We start from the raw sequence: 13,854 nt of genomic DNA, 5'->3' as shown, positions 1-13,854 counted from the left end.
ACCAGCTTTCTTGGATGCCTCTGCCTACTAGGGCCCCATCCCATTCAATTCCTCCAAGGAGGTCCATGAAGGGGTCAAAGACAGCTCTGCTGCAGCCAAGTGTTCTGATACTGTTTTTAGGGCATCAGGCACAGGAGGGGACTGACTTCTCGGACCATTCTGTGTCATCACTTACTAACTTACGAGGCCTGTTGCACAGCACAGCTAGAGCTGCCTCACCCGCAGCAGAAACTTGCAGCAGAAACTTGCAGCACTTAAACTCGCTCAGAAAACCATCAGGGGGCCAGACCAGCCTAGGCGCTCTCTCCACAGCACCCCCAATCGGAGCCCCTGGCAAGCAGCAAGCCCCCTTCAACAGCAAGCCTGCTCTGAAAACGGGTGGCTTCCTCGGATGCTGCTGCCTGGCTCAGGCGTGGCCTGCTCGGGCGCTTCCAGCTTGCGCAGCTGCTTGGCATCATGCAGTGCCAGGTGGGCAGGCCTTGCTTGGCTCCGTGCAACACCTCACGCCGGTCTTGTTGGCCCCGTCGCACAGCGTCTCGCAGTCTCTCCCCACGGTGCCTCTTCTGCCAGCAGAGCTACCTCTCCTGCCAAGCTGTGGGTGTCACCCGCAAAGGTGGGGAGCGTGCATTTGACCCTGGCACCCTGAGCCTTCCTAAAGATCCTGACTAGTACGGGATCCAGCAGCAGCCTGCGAGCACCTCCACGCCTGACACCTGCCCCTTGTTGCACTCGGAAGCAGTAACCAGCACCCTTGGAGCTCCGTAGCTGAGGTCATTTGCCACCCTCCTCGGGGCCCCTTTGTCCTGGCCAGAGCCTCCCAGCTTGGCAACAGGGCTCCCCTTGTGCGAGAGCCTGTCAGAAGCCTGGCTACAATCAAGGCAGACGACATGCACACCTCCACCTCACTCATCTCCTCAGCAAGTCGTTTCCTCGTAGAAGACAACCAGGGCGATCAAGCTCCATTCACTCTTGCTATCCCAGAGATTCCAGCCGCATCTTGACCTCCACAGATCTCCTTCTGCTGCTGTAGCTCGGTGGGCAGATTCCTGTTGAGGAAGATGTGCTTGGGGGCGTTTTCCCTCTCCTTTTGTAGGAGGACTTCTCCTTGCAATGACACCCACAAACTGCTGCAGCACTCATTGGTGTATCCTATCCAACCCTTCCTTTTTTAAAGAACCTTTTCCTTTGTTTCAACAGAAATGTAATACTTGTTCCTCTTTTTTAGGCCCCTCTGGGATCTTTCATTAGTAAGCTGCAATGTCATCTCGGCATCTAGTATGTTGCATTCCAGATAAGCTGGGATGTACTTTTTGAGATGCTTGGTCAAACATTTTGCTCCAAGCAGGGCCAACGTGAAACTCTAACGAATGACTCAGCAACTTCTGCAGCCAAGGTTGGACATTGCAGAGCCTCTCCATATAGTTTCAGTGTTTGACCACCCTCACTCTTATATCCAACTGGATTTTTTCTCTCTGCAAGTTGTATCCATCGTTTGTCATCCTTTGGCTGTAAATCTCAGTGAATATTGAGGATATGGACTCTATCATCTCTATCCTCCCATTAGGTAGCTGAAAATAAGCAAGAATATCCTCCCCTTTGCCTTCTCTTCTCTAGGCAGAGTAAGTTCAGCTTTATTACTATCACCTTGTCCATCTAGGAGTTTGAGCAGTGCATGCAATCTCCCCAGTACTAGAGGCAGTGCTCACAGTGAGGAAACAAAAGCTTCAAAATACCTCTCCAGAGATGGGGCCCACAGCAGAGCTCAGATTTAGTTGGGTGTCCTGATCCAATATCAGGAGGGTTTCGTTACGATCCCAAGGACGAGATTAAGATGCTAAAACCGGTCAAATATCGTACAACCTTTTAACTTTATTTTCCATGCAGTGGGGAGAAAAGGTGGGGAAAGACAAAGGGGAGGAGAGAGAAAAGGGGGGGGGGGGAGAGAGAGAAAGAGAGAGAGAGGGAGAGAGAGGGGGAGAGAGAGAGAGATATCACCACCCGTGGATCCAGAGGCATCCCGTTGGTCCTCTTCACCCTGGGTGTAAATTTTAGCGATGTGCGTGCAGTAATTACAGCTTTAGCAGGGTCCAACCGTAGGTTCCCGCTGAAAAGTTTGGAGCCAAATCAAGGCAAATTAAATAAATAAATTGTAATGACACATGTGCAGTAGTTACAGCTCGAGCTGGGTGCCTCCGAAGAGGGACCTTGAACAAAGAAATCCCTGGGCAATTATACTTTCCAATCTAAGCTCTCCACCCTTCATGCAGTAGTTTGGACCAATAGTAATATTTAGGTCCGGGGTCTCCTGCTCCTTATTGGGCCTCATCACTGTTCCTAGGTAGGCTGTTTACTGTTGCGGTTTCTGCTGACAGATGTGTCTTCATTCTTCGGGTCCTGCCCTTATCTCTCAAGGCCCTGACAAAGAGATGTTGTTCCAGCAATTAGTACTTCCCCAGCAGTGACAGTAGGTGTTATCTCCCAAGGTCCAGACAAAGAGAATATAATCCAGACCCCGAGATAGTCCAGACCCCCCCCCCCAATCAACACTGTTCCAAAAACGAGAGGAGGCTTTGTTTGCCAGGCTCCTGGTGCCCAAGCAGGCACTTCAAAGCCTTGACATCCTTCCTCCTGGAGTGTGAAGCACAGGAATGCAAACTGCTTGCAACTCCCTTATCATTCCAGTTTGAACCAGCTCTCAGGCCCCTTTTCTTACTGAACTAGGTAAAAATTCATTATTTTATCTAAGTGTGGCCTAAGGCTTCAACAAATTTAGCTACTCATGCTAAGCAAGTTTTATAGAAGTTGTGCTAAGCGGCAATAATTTACAGTCCAGGTCCCAAAGTCTCTGCCCGATCGTGGTCTGGTTCAGCACAGGCTCGGTGTGTCCTGTATCGGTGGTTGCAGGGAGACCATTTCGGGGGTCACAACAGCTCAGTCCTGTTTCCGCTGGGAACAGATGGCTTGTTCGGGGTTATGGTTTGCTTGCACATTATGTACCAAGAAATGTTTAAGGCAAAAGTTCACTCATCTGTCCGCCACACTGGGGGAAATGTCTTACAAACTGTATTCACCCCATTACTCTTAACTTGTATACAAACAACCCATAAAAAAGCTTATTTTTTTCTATCTCCTATTATTCTGTCTTTTATGACATCTTTGAGGTTCATAGAGCCACAATTCTAAGCATACCTTTGTGTCATTTTAGTTTTTCCAGTCATATATTTGCTTTTCAGTGTACCCATAGTGGTCCTTGAATTACAGAGCATTTGCTCCCTCCCTCTTTCTGAATCCATGTGTTTTTTAATATTCATTTTGGCAGAGAACTTATCTCTACTTCGCACAATACAGCTGAGTTTCAACACTGCTAAGTGGAGGAATCCTTTCAAAGTAGCTTTATTTCTGGCTACTGTTTTTCAGCAACTGTTAGTTCCTTTACATGAACCAAACAGCTGTCCCATTTTATTTTAGAATGAAGCAAACAATAAAACAAACCAGAGAACTACAAGCACAATAATGAGCTTATAGAGAGCCTACTAATTATCTTAGGTACCTAAATACTTCCCAGCAGGTGACTAAGTCCTTCTCGCAGTTGTAAAGCAAGTCTAGAAAGTTTCTGTTCAGCTGTCACACACGGGACATATGCCACCTTGGTCTTTGCCAGGAAAGGCCTGCTGGTGTCTAGGGCTCTGTCTTTCACACACTGAGAATTGCCCAAATTGCGTCAGTGATAAACAGCAACACAGCAAGACTTATACACAATCCCCATCAGAAACCGCAGGTTGCTCTTCCTCTCCCACCCTCACATGGAGGGCTGAATGCAGTAAATATTCTCAAAATCCCTCTGCCGGTTTGAGAGAGGAAGAGACACCCAGCAGCTCAGGCATTAGTTCACTCCTCCCTGCCACAGGAGGCTAAGATTCAATTCGTTCTTTTACTGAGAAGTGTTAAACATGGAGTAAGCTCTCCTATTTTGCTTTGGAGGTAGCAAGCAAATAAAGGATGTGTGCAATCAATGCAAGTATTCAGCCACAAAAAAAACCCCACAACATTTCATGAAAATAAAAGTTTCTGAACAATCTATTTATTGCAAAACTAAGCCAGATACTTAAAATTATGCTTTTCTATTCGTTCAGTTCATTGTTATCTTAACACTGTATAAACTCTTACATTGCCAGTTTTGAACATGTTCTCAGCAGTGAAATGAAGCTTTGCTGTGCCTTCCATTATAAAAAGATTTTTCCACAGGCAATAGGTGCAGGCTACCAAATCACATTCCTCTACACATGGGAAATTGATTTTAAAGTGAGATTTTGAGAGAACAACTGGGCTACAAATCTGAATTACTGTGCAGCCCTAGCCAATCTGTAAGCTGTATTCAAATACAGAGCCACCTGAAAATCACAGAATTTCATTGCAACAGATCCATTTCTTTTGACTAGGGTGTAAGGCAGCGAAAAAATTAAAGCTTCCAGACTTGTAAGATTCAGTCTTTTTATATTTTCATTGTGTGTTTCTTGCCTCTTTTCTTCCCTTTCCTATTTTCTTTGTTTCTTCTTCATATATGATAAAATTGATTATTTTGGAAGTAAGAGTGATTAATCTTCAAGACCAATTTTAGCTTAATTTTTGTTTTCTGCTGATTTCTTCACCTACAATCTCAGAAACTGTGAAACATGCACTAACTGCATGTTGAATAAGGCTTCCTACGTATCTTTCTAGATAAGAACATTAGCCAGAGGAACTACACTATTGGCTGTGGATATTCGTAGAAATTGCTATAAAGATTCCCAGATGTCAACACCACCGAGCTGGAAACCACTTCTGAAAACAGAGTCTGAGCAAAAACTTCATTGACAGTAGGTGATTTGAAATAGACACTTAGAGTGAGCAACACACCCAGTTTTAGGAAACATTTTTTTTGGTGAAGTGAAATATTAATATTAAAGGTTATTATTGTGCATCTTCTTGAACATCTCGCTGGCAGCCCATCAAGCTGGGCAGTTTTTAGAGGTATTTTCTCTGTTTAAATGTTGTATCCATTTATAGCTAGCATCTCCAAAATGAGCAAAGGTTCTTTTGCCACATGTACGATTTTCAGCATGTGCTGTAGTACAGTTTATCCAGTGCCTTCAGGATATAGAAGCATGTGAAGACTCTTAAGCTCCTGGTGTTCATGACGTTATGTTCCAGCCATACAAAAATCTCCTTCAATTACAAGAGGGACAGGTAAGGGCTGGCTTCTTGGCTGTCCTCTCTTGAACTCAGCAACTTCCTTCATTTTAAATCTGAATCAGCTGAATCAGCAAGAAAACAGGAGACTGTACATTAAGGGATTTTTTATCAGTACCAATCTTTCCTCAGAAAGATACAAGGATGGCTTTTCTGGTCCTCAGTCTTTTTGAGTACAATTTGTTTTGGATGTACTTTCCATTTATGTTTGAAGGTTATTTAATGCCCATCATCTGAGCACTGTTCATTTTTAAAAATATCATTTCAGTATCATTAAAATATCGTTAATTTCCAGTAAGGGTGGTAATTGCATATTTACCAAAAAACAAACGAACAAACAAAAAAAAAACATGCCCAGAGTGTGAATCATCCACTGGTTGAAGAAATCACAAATAAAGCCCAAATTCTCTTCAGTTCAGTTGGTAAGTGGGAACAAGGCAGTACAGGAAAAACTGTTTATCAGTGGAAAGGGACACGGGAAAACAGGGACCTGGGCTTACACCCCAGCTCTGCTGATTGCTTTTCTCATTTTGACCAAGCCACTTTGCTTCTCTGCGACTGGATCTCCCTCATCCATTATGTACTTAGATTAGATTTTAGATTCTTTCATTTTCTATTTTAGTGTACAGCTTCCTCACTGTCTGTGCATATATAGCATATCAAAAGTGGCCTCCATTCTCTCCAATAGGGCCTTCATAAGCTTATGTAAATGTAGCATAATGTAATATAGCAGCATCATCAGTCTAAATCTCGAGTATAATATTGCACCTTTACTAACTATGAATCCAATATTAGATGCTTGCTTGAATTCAGTTAATTCAACAAGATAAGTTACAAAGATGCAGTGTAAAAAAACAGAGGCAGATTCAGTAAAACAGACTCATTAGCTGTTTACAGGGAAATATTTATATAGCAAAGCTGAAAACTGAAATACAGGTTGCATGAATTAAAACATCATCACTTTGATCAAGAGGGAAATTTGTACTGGTGGCAGGGGGGAGGGCAAAGCTGGCAGCCTGCCAGCCATCCCAATGCCAGCAAGGACCAGTGCTTGGGAGACCTTGGCCAGACACAGAGTGAGAGCTCAGACCTGCAGGAAAGCCCATGACTCCTCACTCCTGCCTATCAGAAAAGGAGGCAGAGAAGTGACAGTGCAAAGCCATACAAGCTAGGTGTTTTAGCAAAACAAAAACTGAGGATGGAGATTTGGCTGGAATCAACGAGTTTCCAGATTGCTATAGAGTCAAGCCAAAACCATAGCTCCGTTTTAGTGTGGTTTTAAGTTTGAATATATTTATTCATATATTAATATTCATATATTAATTCATAATTATAACTATTATATAAACAGTAACTGTAGCTGGATACAAAGTTTTAGACAGAAAATGTAAAACCAGTGATTATGATTTGGGGGCCAGTTTTGGTATGAAAAAGGATGATTTTTATAGTGCCTCCCTTTAAAAGAAAAAGTGCATTTCCAAAAAATGGTCATCCAAATGTTACACAGAGCCTGTAGCATTTTTGCTTTTACCAGCCTGGGCCTCTCTTGCTTTTTCAAACTGTCATTTGCTCTTTGGGATTCTTTTTTTTTTTCTTTTGTCCTGTTCAACTTAAATTCTCATGGGATTTCACAATGATGAAACAGTTTTATGTAGCCGAAGTGGAGGACAGCCAAAACAGCCAGATAAAGAGATTTTCAGATGAGCTGGAGGAAATTCATTATGCTGAAGGCACCTCATCATTTTAAGAAGCATTTGGTAAAGTTGAATGGGCAATAGGTGATTATTAATCAGAGAAACATTAGCACTTTGGCTCCTCTACGCAACCTTTCATCTTCCATCGTAGTATGTTGTTTTTCTGTGCTCATTTTTGCTGTGGGCCATTAGTTTGACTTACACATACCATCTCAGCACTGACTGTAATGTAGAAGCTTGCTCTGCAAAACTGAAACCTGGAATGCTGCTCAGGAACACAAACCAAACAGTATTAGTGCCCTGACCCAGAGCACTGGGAGTGCTACAACGCACAGAGCCGAAGGGCGCTGGGATTAAATTGTTTTCCCCTTGCGTAAGGGACCCCATGACATAAGGGTGCTTAGATTTTTCTGGAGAGAAAAATTCTGGAGAACCTTCATGAAATCGCAGCATACTGAAATGCAAGGTTTATTTAAAGAGAACTAAGTAACTCAGTAATTCACCTACGGAAACGTGAGCTCTGAGCCAGACTCTGACTCTGAATGTGAGTGAAGAAGAACTGAAGAACTCTCATCCAAGTTTCCCTCTGTGCACACTGCAAAACCACCACTTAGGTTTGGCTATTATCGCTGCAGGAAGCTGAAGGCTTAAAACACCTGGATCAAGAAGATGACAATGGTGGCATGTATGATAAAGGAAAAAGTGACTTCAGTGGTGACAAGCAGAGCATAACTACATTATTTAACCCAGAAAATGCTACTTTCTGTCTTGCCCAGTAAACACCATGTCAGGCACCTCCACATCTCAGAGACAGCATCAGTTTTCCCTGGTACAATAAGCTCAGCAGGTCTTAACAACTTTTATGAAGCAAGAATAGTAAAATTCCAGCCTTCTGCACACCAGCTACTTTGGGACAGTGAAATACTTGCACTCTGTCAAATACACTGTACTTTCTGGGCTATTTCAACTTATTCATATTAATTCCCACAAGTCAAAATTATTAGACCCAAACTGCAATTGCTTTTCTGACGTTGAAAGTGTATTCTTCTTTAGTATCCAGTGTGCAGAGAATGTCTTGTCCCTACAGAGCTTGAGTTTTAGTAGAGAAAGAGAGAAATTAGTGGACAGCAAGAGACAACATGTTAAGGCTAGACGTGCTGCTTCCCCCCCCCCCCCCCCATAAATCACGTCTGTTAAACAAACAGACATTGAACAGTAGGTAGTGTAAATATGAGCTTCACTACAGATCATAGGGGAATGGGCAATTTCCCACAAAGGAGCTGCCTTTGCTGAAATTATTGCTAAATCAAAGTTCAGTCTTTGCAGTCTGCAAGCAAAAAGATCCAAGGAGACCTTACAAACGACCAAGCAGAGCCTCACAAAATTCAGATTGGCCAAGGAGACCCTCACAAAATACAGTTTGACTCCCAGCATACATGCACACATCCATTTATCCCTGATATTGGAATAAAATCGAACCTCAATAAACCATAATATGCCACACATTTCCAGTCATTTTCTCTGAAAAGAAGAATAAGATCACTACCAGCAATGAGAAAAAAAAACCACAAGAACAACAATACCAAGCAGCACCGGATGAACTGGACCATAAAGTAAAAGTAAGTATATGTGTGTTGAGCTGGTGCATAATATAGAGGCTGGAATCTGATGTTTTGGATGCGGATTTCTCAAATCAGAGCAGAATTATCTCAAAGGCATGGAATTTATCTCCCACTCCACCTCCAAAAGACGTAGAAGATAAGTTTTGGTTTTTTTCGAATGATACGTCTGGATGGTATTTCTGTTTGCTCTCTCCATTTTAAGAATGCAGTGATAAGGACTGATACAAACATCTCTAAGAAAACAAATTTCCCACTCCTTCTCCCCTGCATCCTGCCTTGTTGCAAGTCAATATTGATGTGTGCATTTCAGAAGCAGGTGAAGAGCTATCCAATCTGTTTGACGTTTTCAACTCTAGAGGCAGATGCAATTGAATGCTGGGTGAACATAAGCAAATCCTTCATTTAAACTGTATGCAATTTGTTCTTAAAAGAGAAAATTCATTCAGTTCTTCTGTTGTGCAGTGCCCTCGTCAAGTTAGGGCAGTTAAGCCAGTACCATTAGTTGCATAGGAAGGCGTCTTTTCAATATAAGCTGGACAGGCAGATTTGGACCTAGCATCTTTTGGGGATGATAACTAGAAATGTAGGACAGACATAGAAAACAAATGTTGCTCATCACAAAGGCAGTTACCCCTTGTCTACCCCAGCTGAACTTTGCTTGACAGCTGCCTGCCGGACCTAATGGTAAACATGCTAATCATGGTAAAAGCAGAGCAATTAATCAGAACAGTGGAAGGACATGATGTTAACAGTGCTGCAAGCAAGCAAAGGAAACCTTCCTGTATTACAATACAGACTTTTCTTCCCCAGAGAGCTTTTGTGATACCTAATATGGAAATGTTTACTTCAGTAACACTATGGGGGAATGATGCAGTGACACTGCTAATGGTTATAGTGTTGATGTTTTACAACATAAGCAAATAGTTATCTACACAATGTGACAGCAGTGACAGCCTTCCCTAACTCTTTCTTTTGTGATGAGTCTCATAAGAAAACTTGGAACAGAAAAGAATATACAGTTTAATTCAGAAACTGACCTGCTACAGCAGGGAAAGACCTTTTCCCATTAAAGTTAGAGGGAACTGGATATAGGCAATGATTAAGGAGACACCTTTTGGTCATCTGTAATAATCCATAGGGTTAAAATGATCAGTGTTAACAAAGCAGAAGAGCCTCCTTCTATACTTCAGGTAAAAAGCTACCACTTTTAGGATGCCTTAACTGTGTTTTTTTTTTGTTTGGTTGGTTTTTTCTGCTATTATGTGGCTATTATGGTATAAACATACTATCTACTTAAAGGTGGAAAAATCTTCTTGAAAGGAAAGTCTGGAAAGCCTAGGTTCAATACTCAACCCCTGGTTGAGCCACCAAAATGCTCAGAGAAACATCTGGATGGAAACACACACTCACACCCTTAGCACACCCCCCCAAAGTCAACCACAGGCTCACCTCGACCTACACGTGTGGTTCTACTTTGTGACTTATACACCACCAGCACAAGGCAGCTCATAGGATTTCTAGGATGGTGTGTAAAGAGTTGAATGAGGCAGAGGAGTAGCATAGCTCTTTGGGAAAGGGGCAGTGTCAGGGAGGGAAGCAAGCTGGCTATTTCACAGCTGATGTAGGATCTTCCTGGGCTTTTAGCAGCCGATTCTACTCAGCTGGCACAGCTCTGGGTAAGACAGGGTGTGTCCTGAAAACTGCACATCCTGCAGGTATTCAGTCCATAGCAGATCTGGGTTTTGTTGCCTGTGGCTGTAACAAGGACATCTACCTGCTTGTTAAGTTTGTTTTTTTTTCTGCACAAAAAACACACCAGCTGAGATACCACTGATCCAGGGTCCATGCTAAGCAGTTTGCAGAGCTCTAGGAGGATTCTTATGGGAAGAAACAGGGGCAGGGTCACTGTTACACATACACAGCCTTTGAAGCTCAAAAGAATCATATTCACAACCCAGATATATAACCTGCAAAACACAGACTGCAAAATGAAGTTACATTTGCAGGAACCTTCAACAAAACCTGCTATCTCTTTTGCTAACATGTAACTGAACTTGGTTTTCATAAAGAAAAAAAATCCTAGTAAGACCATCCATAAAGCATGGTAAGGCATAGGACCCTTCAGTAGCTGGTGACAGAAATGATGGACAATACCTATTGGGTGGAGATCTCTGTCCTCAAGAACAAAACACCATGGCTTTCAGAATGGCAGAAGAGAAGCCAGCTGTCAGAGATTCACATTTCCCCCTTGCTAAACAGAGAGACTGTGTCTAGCCGTATTTAAATTCAGAAGATGACAACTCCCAGATGAACTACATTAGGCAATAAAAAAAGTAATAGGGAACTGTCTGCCAATTTGTCATGAATGAGAGCTGTGAGAAAATGTTAATCATGCTAGGCATTCCCAGAAGCATCCACATGAAGTTACTATGCTGCTGTAAAACGATCTGGTAATGCTAGCTGCTGCTACAGCCTAAAGATATTGAAGAGACTTGGCCAAGGCAAGGTATGCATGCAAAAGTTGTGCTCATTCTGACAGGTACGATGCCAAATGCTCACACTTAATGTGAATGACATCACCAAACTAAAAAAGGAAGAATGGGAATCCAGATGGAGAGGAACCAGCACACAAACCTACGCACGAAGAGCGACTTACAGAAGCAGTCCCACTTTACGCTTATGTGTGAAATGCTCAGACATCCCTTACTGGAATTGGTTCCAGGCAAGTCCCAAAACTGCATTAACAGCATTGGAGAAAATGAATCCTTATCCATCAGTATCACCACTTCCACAGTGTCTAACTTCCCCCGTGCAGCACTAGAAGAAGGATTCATGTAGCTAATATTTCTTTGCAAATTCTTCTGGCAGTGTGTTTTAGCAAAATAGCAATTCACAGTGAATTTGGAGGATGAGAAACCCTGGAATGTTCCCCCCCTTCATCATACAAATTGCCTAGGCAAGGATTTTAGTCCTTTTCCCTTAGATGGAGCTCTTGCTCAACAAAGCACTAGCACAGCTGCTGCTGAAGCAGGCTGCCCAAGGAAAGTCAGTTTATGCAGAGTCAGGTTTCAACAGTTCGTTCTGTCAATCTTATCAGATCATGATTTTTCACTCCAGGAGATTTATATGAAATAAGTTGGTTTTATTAGTAAATTCCAGGAGAAGCCAGGATAGTTAGAAAGTGCAGAACAAGACCAACAGCTTTCTGCTGACCTAACGGGGGATCAAGATCACAGTGGGAGCTGAAAAGATATAAAAAGTATGTAAGCTAAATTGTCAAGCAATCACGGTCCTTGCCAGGAAAAGATTACATTCTACAGAAACCCATAAAATCTTGCAGTGTTTAGATCCAATTTCCTATCATTGCTTCTGACTAATCAGAACTATTAACAGTGGACCTTTCTGTAAGACTCATTTATTGATCATCAAATGCCTGCAAAGGCAGCTTATGTATTGCCTTTCGCCATCTCTACAAGAGAAACGGTGAGCTGTTGAGCATGTAAAGCCAGGGCTCTTGGAAGGAGCCAACCCAAATCTGCAAATGCCATTTTCCCCCAAAACACTGTAGGTTTCAAATTTTGTTTTATCCTGAACTAGGAGAAAACAATTTTGAAAGTGTTCACAGAATGGAGCTATACATCAAAATGAATCATGCTAAAACCAGTAAAATGATACATGTTGATGAAGTCCAAATGTTTTACTTGGAAGCTGCTATCATTTCGTTTAGTTGTTTTTAAGTGTTTTTCTTCAAACAGTGAACTGAGACATTTTTTGGAGGAAAGTTGGTTACGTTGGGAAGGAAGGGAATGTAACACAGGTTGCATCAAACCCAAGACTAAAAGCCCAACATTCTAAAAAGTCTTGTGAATTGTTCTGAAAATATTTTGTTTGGTATCAGTGAAATTGATCCCATTTCACAAGCCAGGGGGATTTAAATGGTTCCATCTTAAAAAAAAAAAAAAAAAAGAGAGAGAGAGAGAGAGAGGGAGAGAGAGAGGGTTTTTTTTTTTTTTTTTTTTCAACAACACAACCTGCAGTATTTTTGATCCTGGAGCACCACATTTCTTAGCTGCCAGTGTAGCAGAGAACTAGATTATAATACTGTGACAGATGTTGTCAATAACAGTAGACCAAGACAGAAGTACACATCTCAGTATGAGAGTCCTCTGTATCTTGAATTTGGTAAGGCTATGAAGAAATATAACAGCATTCCAGGAGAAATGAGAGTTGTGACATTAACTGATGTCCCTAATCAGATCATGTGATGAAAACAGATGCATAAATAATAATGAATAAACCACTTTCACACTAGGTGAGCACAGAAGTCTGAGACCCCCACAATTTTGAAATTTCATGCCATACGGCAAAATCATTTTTAGCTCTTTATGATACAGAGCCATAAACTCCTCACTGGTTGAAAGTGAACCTCCCGAGTTCTCACCTGAAGCTTGTCCTGCGTTACCTGGATCTGGATGAATCTGACAAAGTAGCGTACTCTCCTTCTTCAGAAATGAAGAATTCAAATGTATCACTGCATACCAACAAATCTTAGGTGAACCTGTAACCAGGCATGATGTAGGGACTCAGCAGGGGCAGAGGAAAGGTTGATCAGACTGCAAGGATCAGCTCAAGGATCACTTTTTCCAGACATCAGGCCTTTGGAGGAAGCCTCCCCTGCTGGCATGAATGGTACCCTTCTCAGCAAGATGCGGGCAGCAGACAGCCCTCAGAGCCACATCAGAGAAATGGAAACAACAAAATATAGGTTTCAAAACTGACATTAAGAGCCATAGAAGTAGAATACCTGTTTAATGCATTTATGCTTTGGTACTTTTATGATTTGGTATTTTGGATATTAGATGCCTTGTAACGGGCGAGGTGATTTTTTTCTAGTGCTTTAAATGCTTGATACTAGAATAAATAGAATGCTATAGGAGCTACAGCTTTGTAATTTAACACCTTTGTGACAATACATGGCTTTATTTAGGGTAATTGTTACTACTTAAGTGAAATAGAAATTTAATCACCTTGTTCATTAAAAGAACTTACTCCTATTAGAAAGGCTGGAAAAAGACAGATGGGAAAAGCCCTCTTCAGAATAAACCCATCAAGACCTTTTTCTTACAAAATAAAACATGGGATAACCTTTCTGCATGCTCTGAGGATACATGAAGCACAACTACTTTTTTTTAATAGGATATTGTTGCTTAGCAACTATAGCTGACATTGCTTTTAACAGGTATCACAAGTAATGCAATTGAAAACAAACAATCATTTTCAAAAGAATCATTCACCTTGGGTAATGATCC

This window comes from Dromaius novaehollandiae, chromosome 2 (genome assembly GCF_036370855.1).
Source record: "Dromaius novaehollandiae isolate bDroNov1 chromosome 2, bDroNov1.hap1, whole genome shotgun sequence".
Classification (NCBI taxonomy): Eukaryota; Metazoa; Chordata; class Aves; order Casuariiformes; family Dromaiidae; genus Dromaius; species Dromaius novaehollandiae.
The sequence above is the reverse complement of the archived record's forward strand: the minus strand, read 5'-3'. Positions refer to the sequence as shown.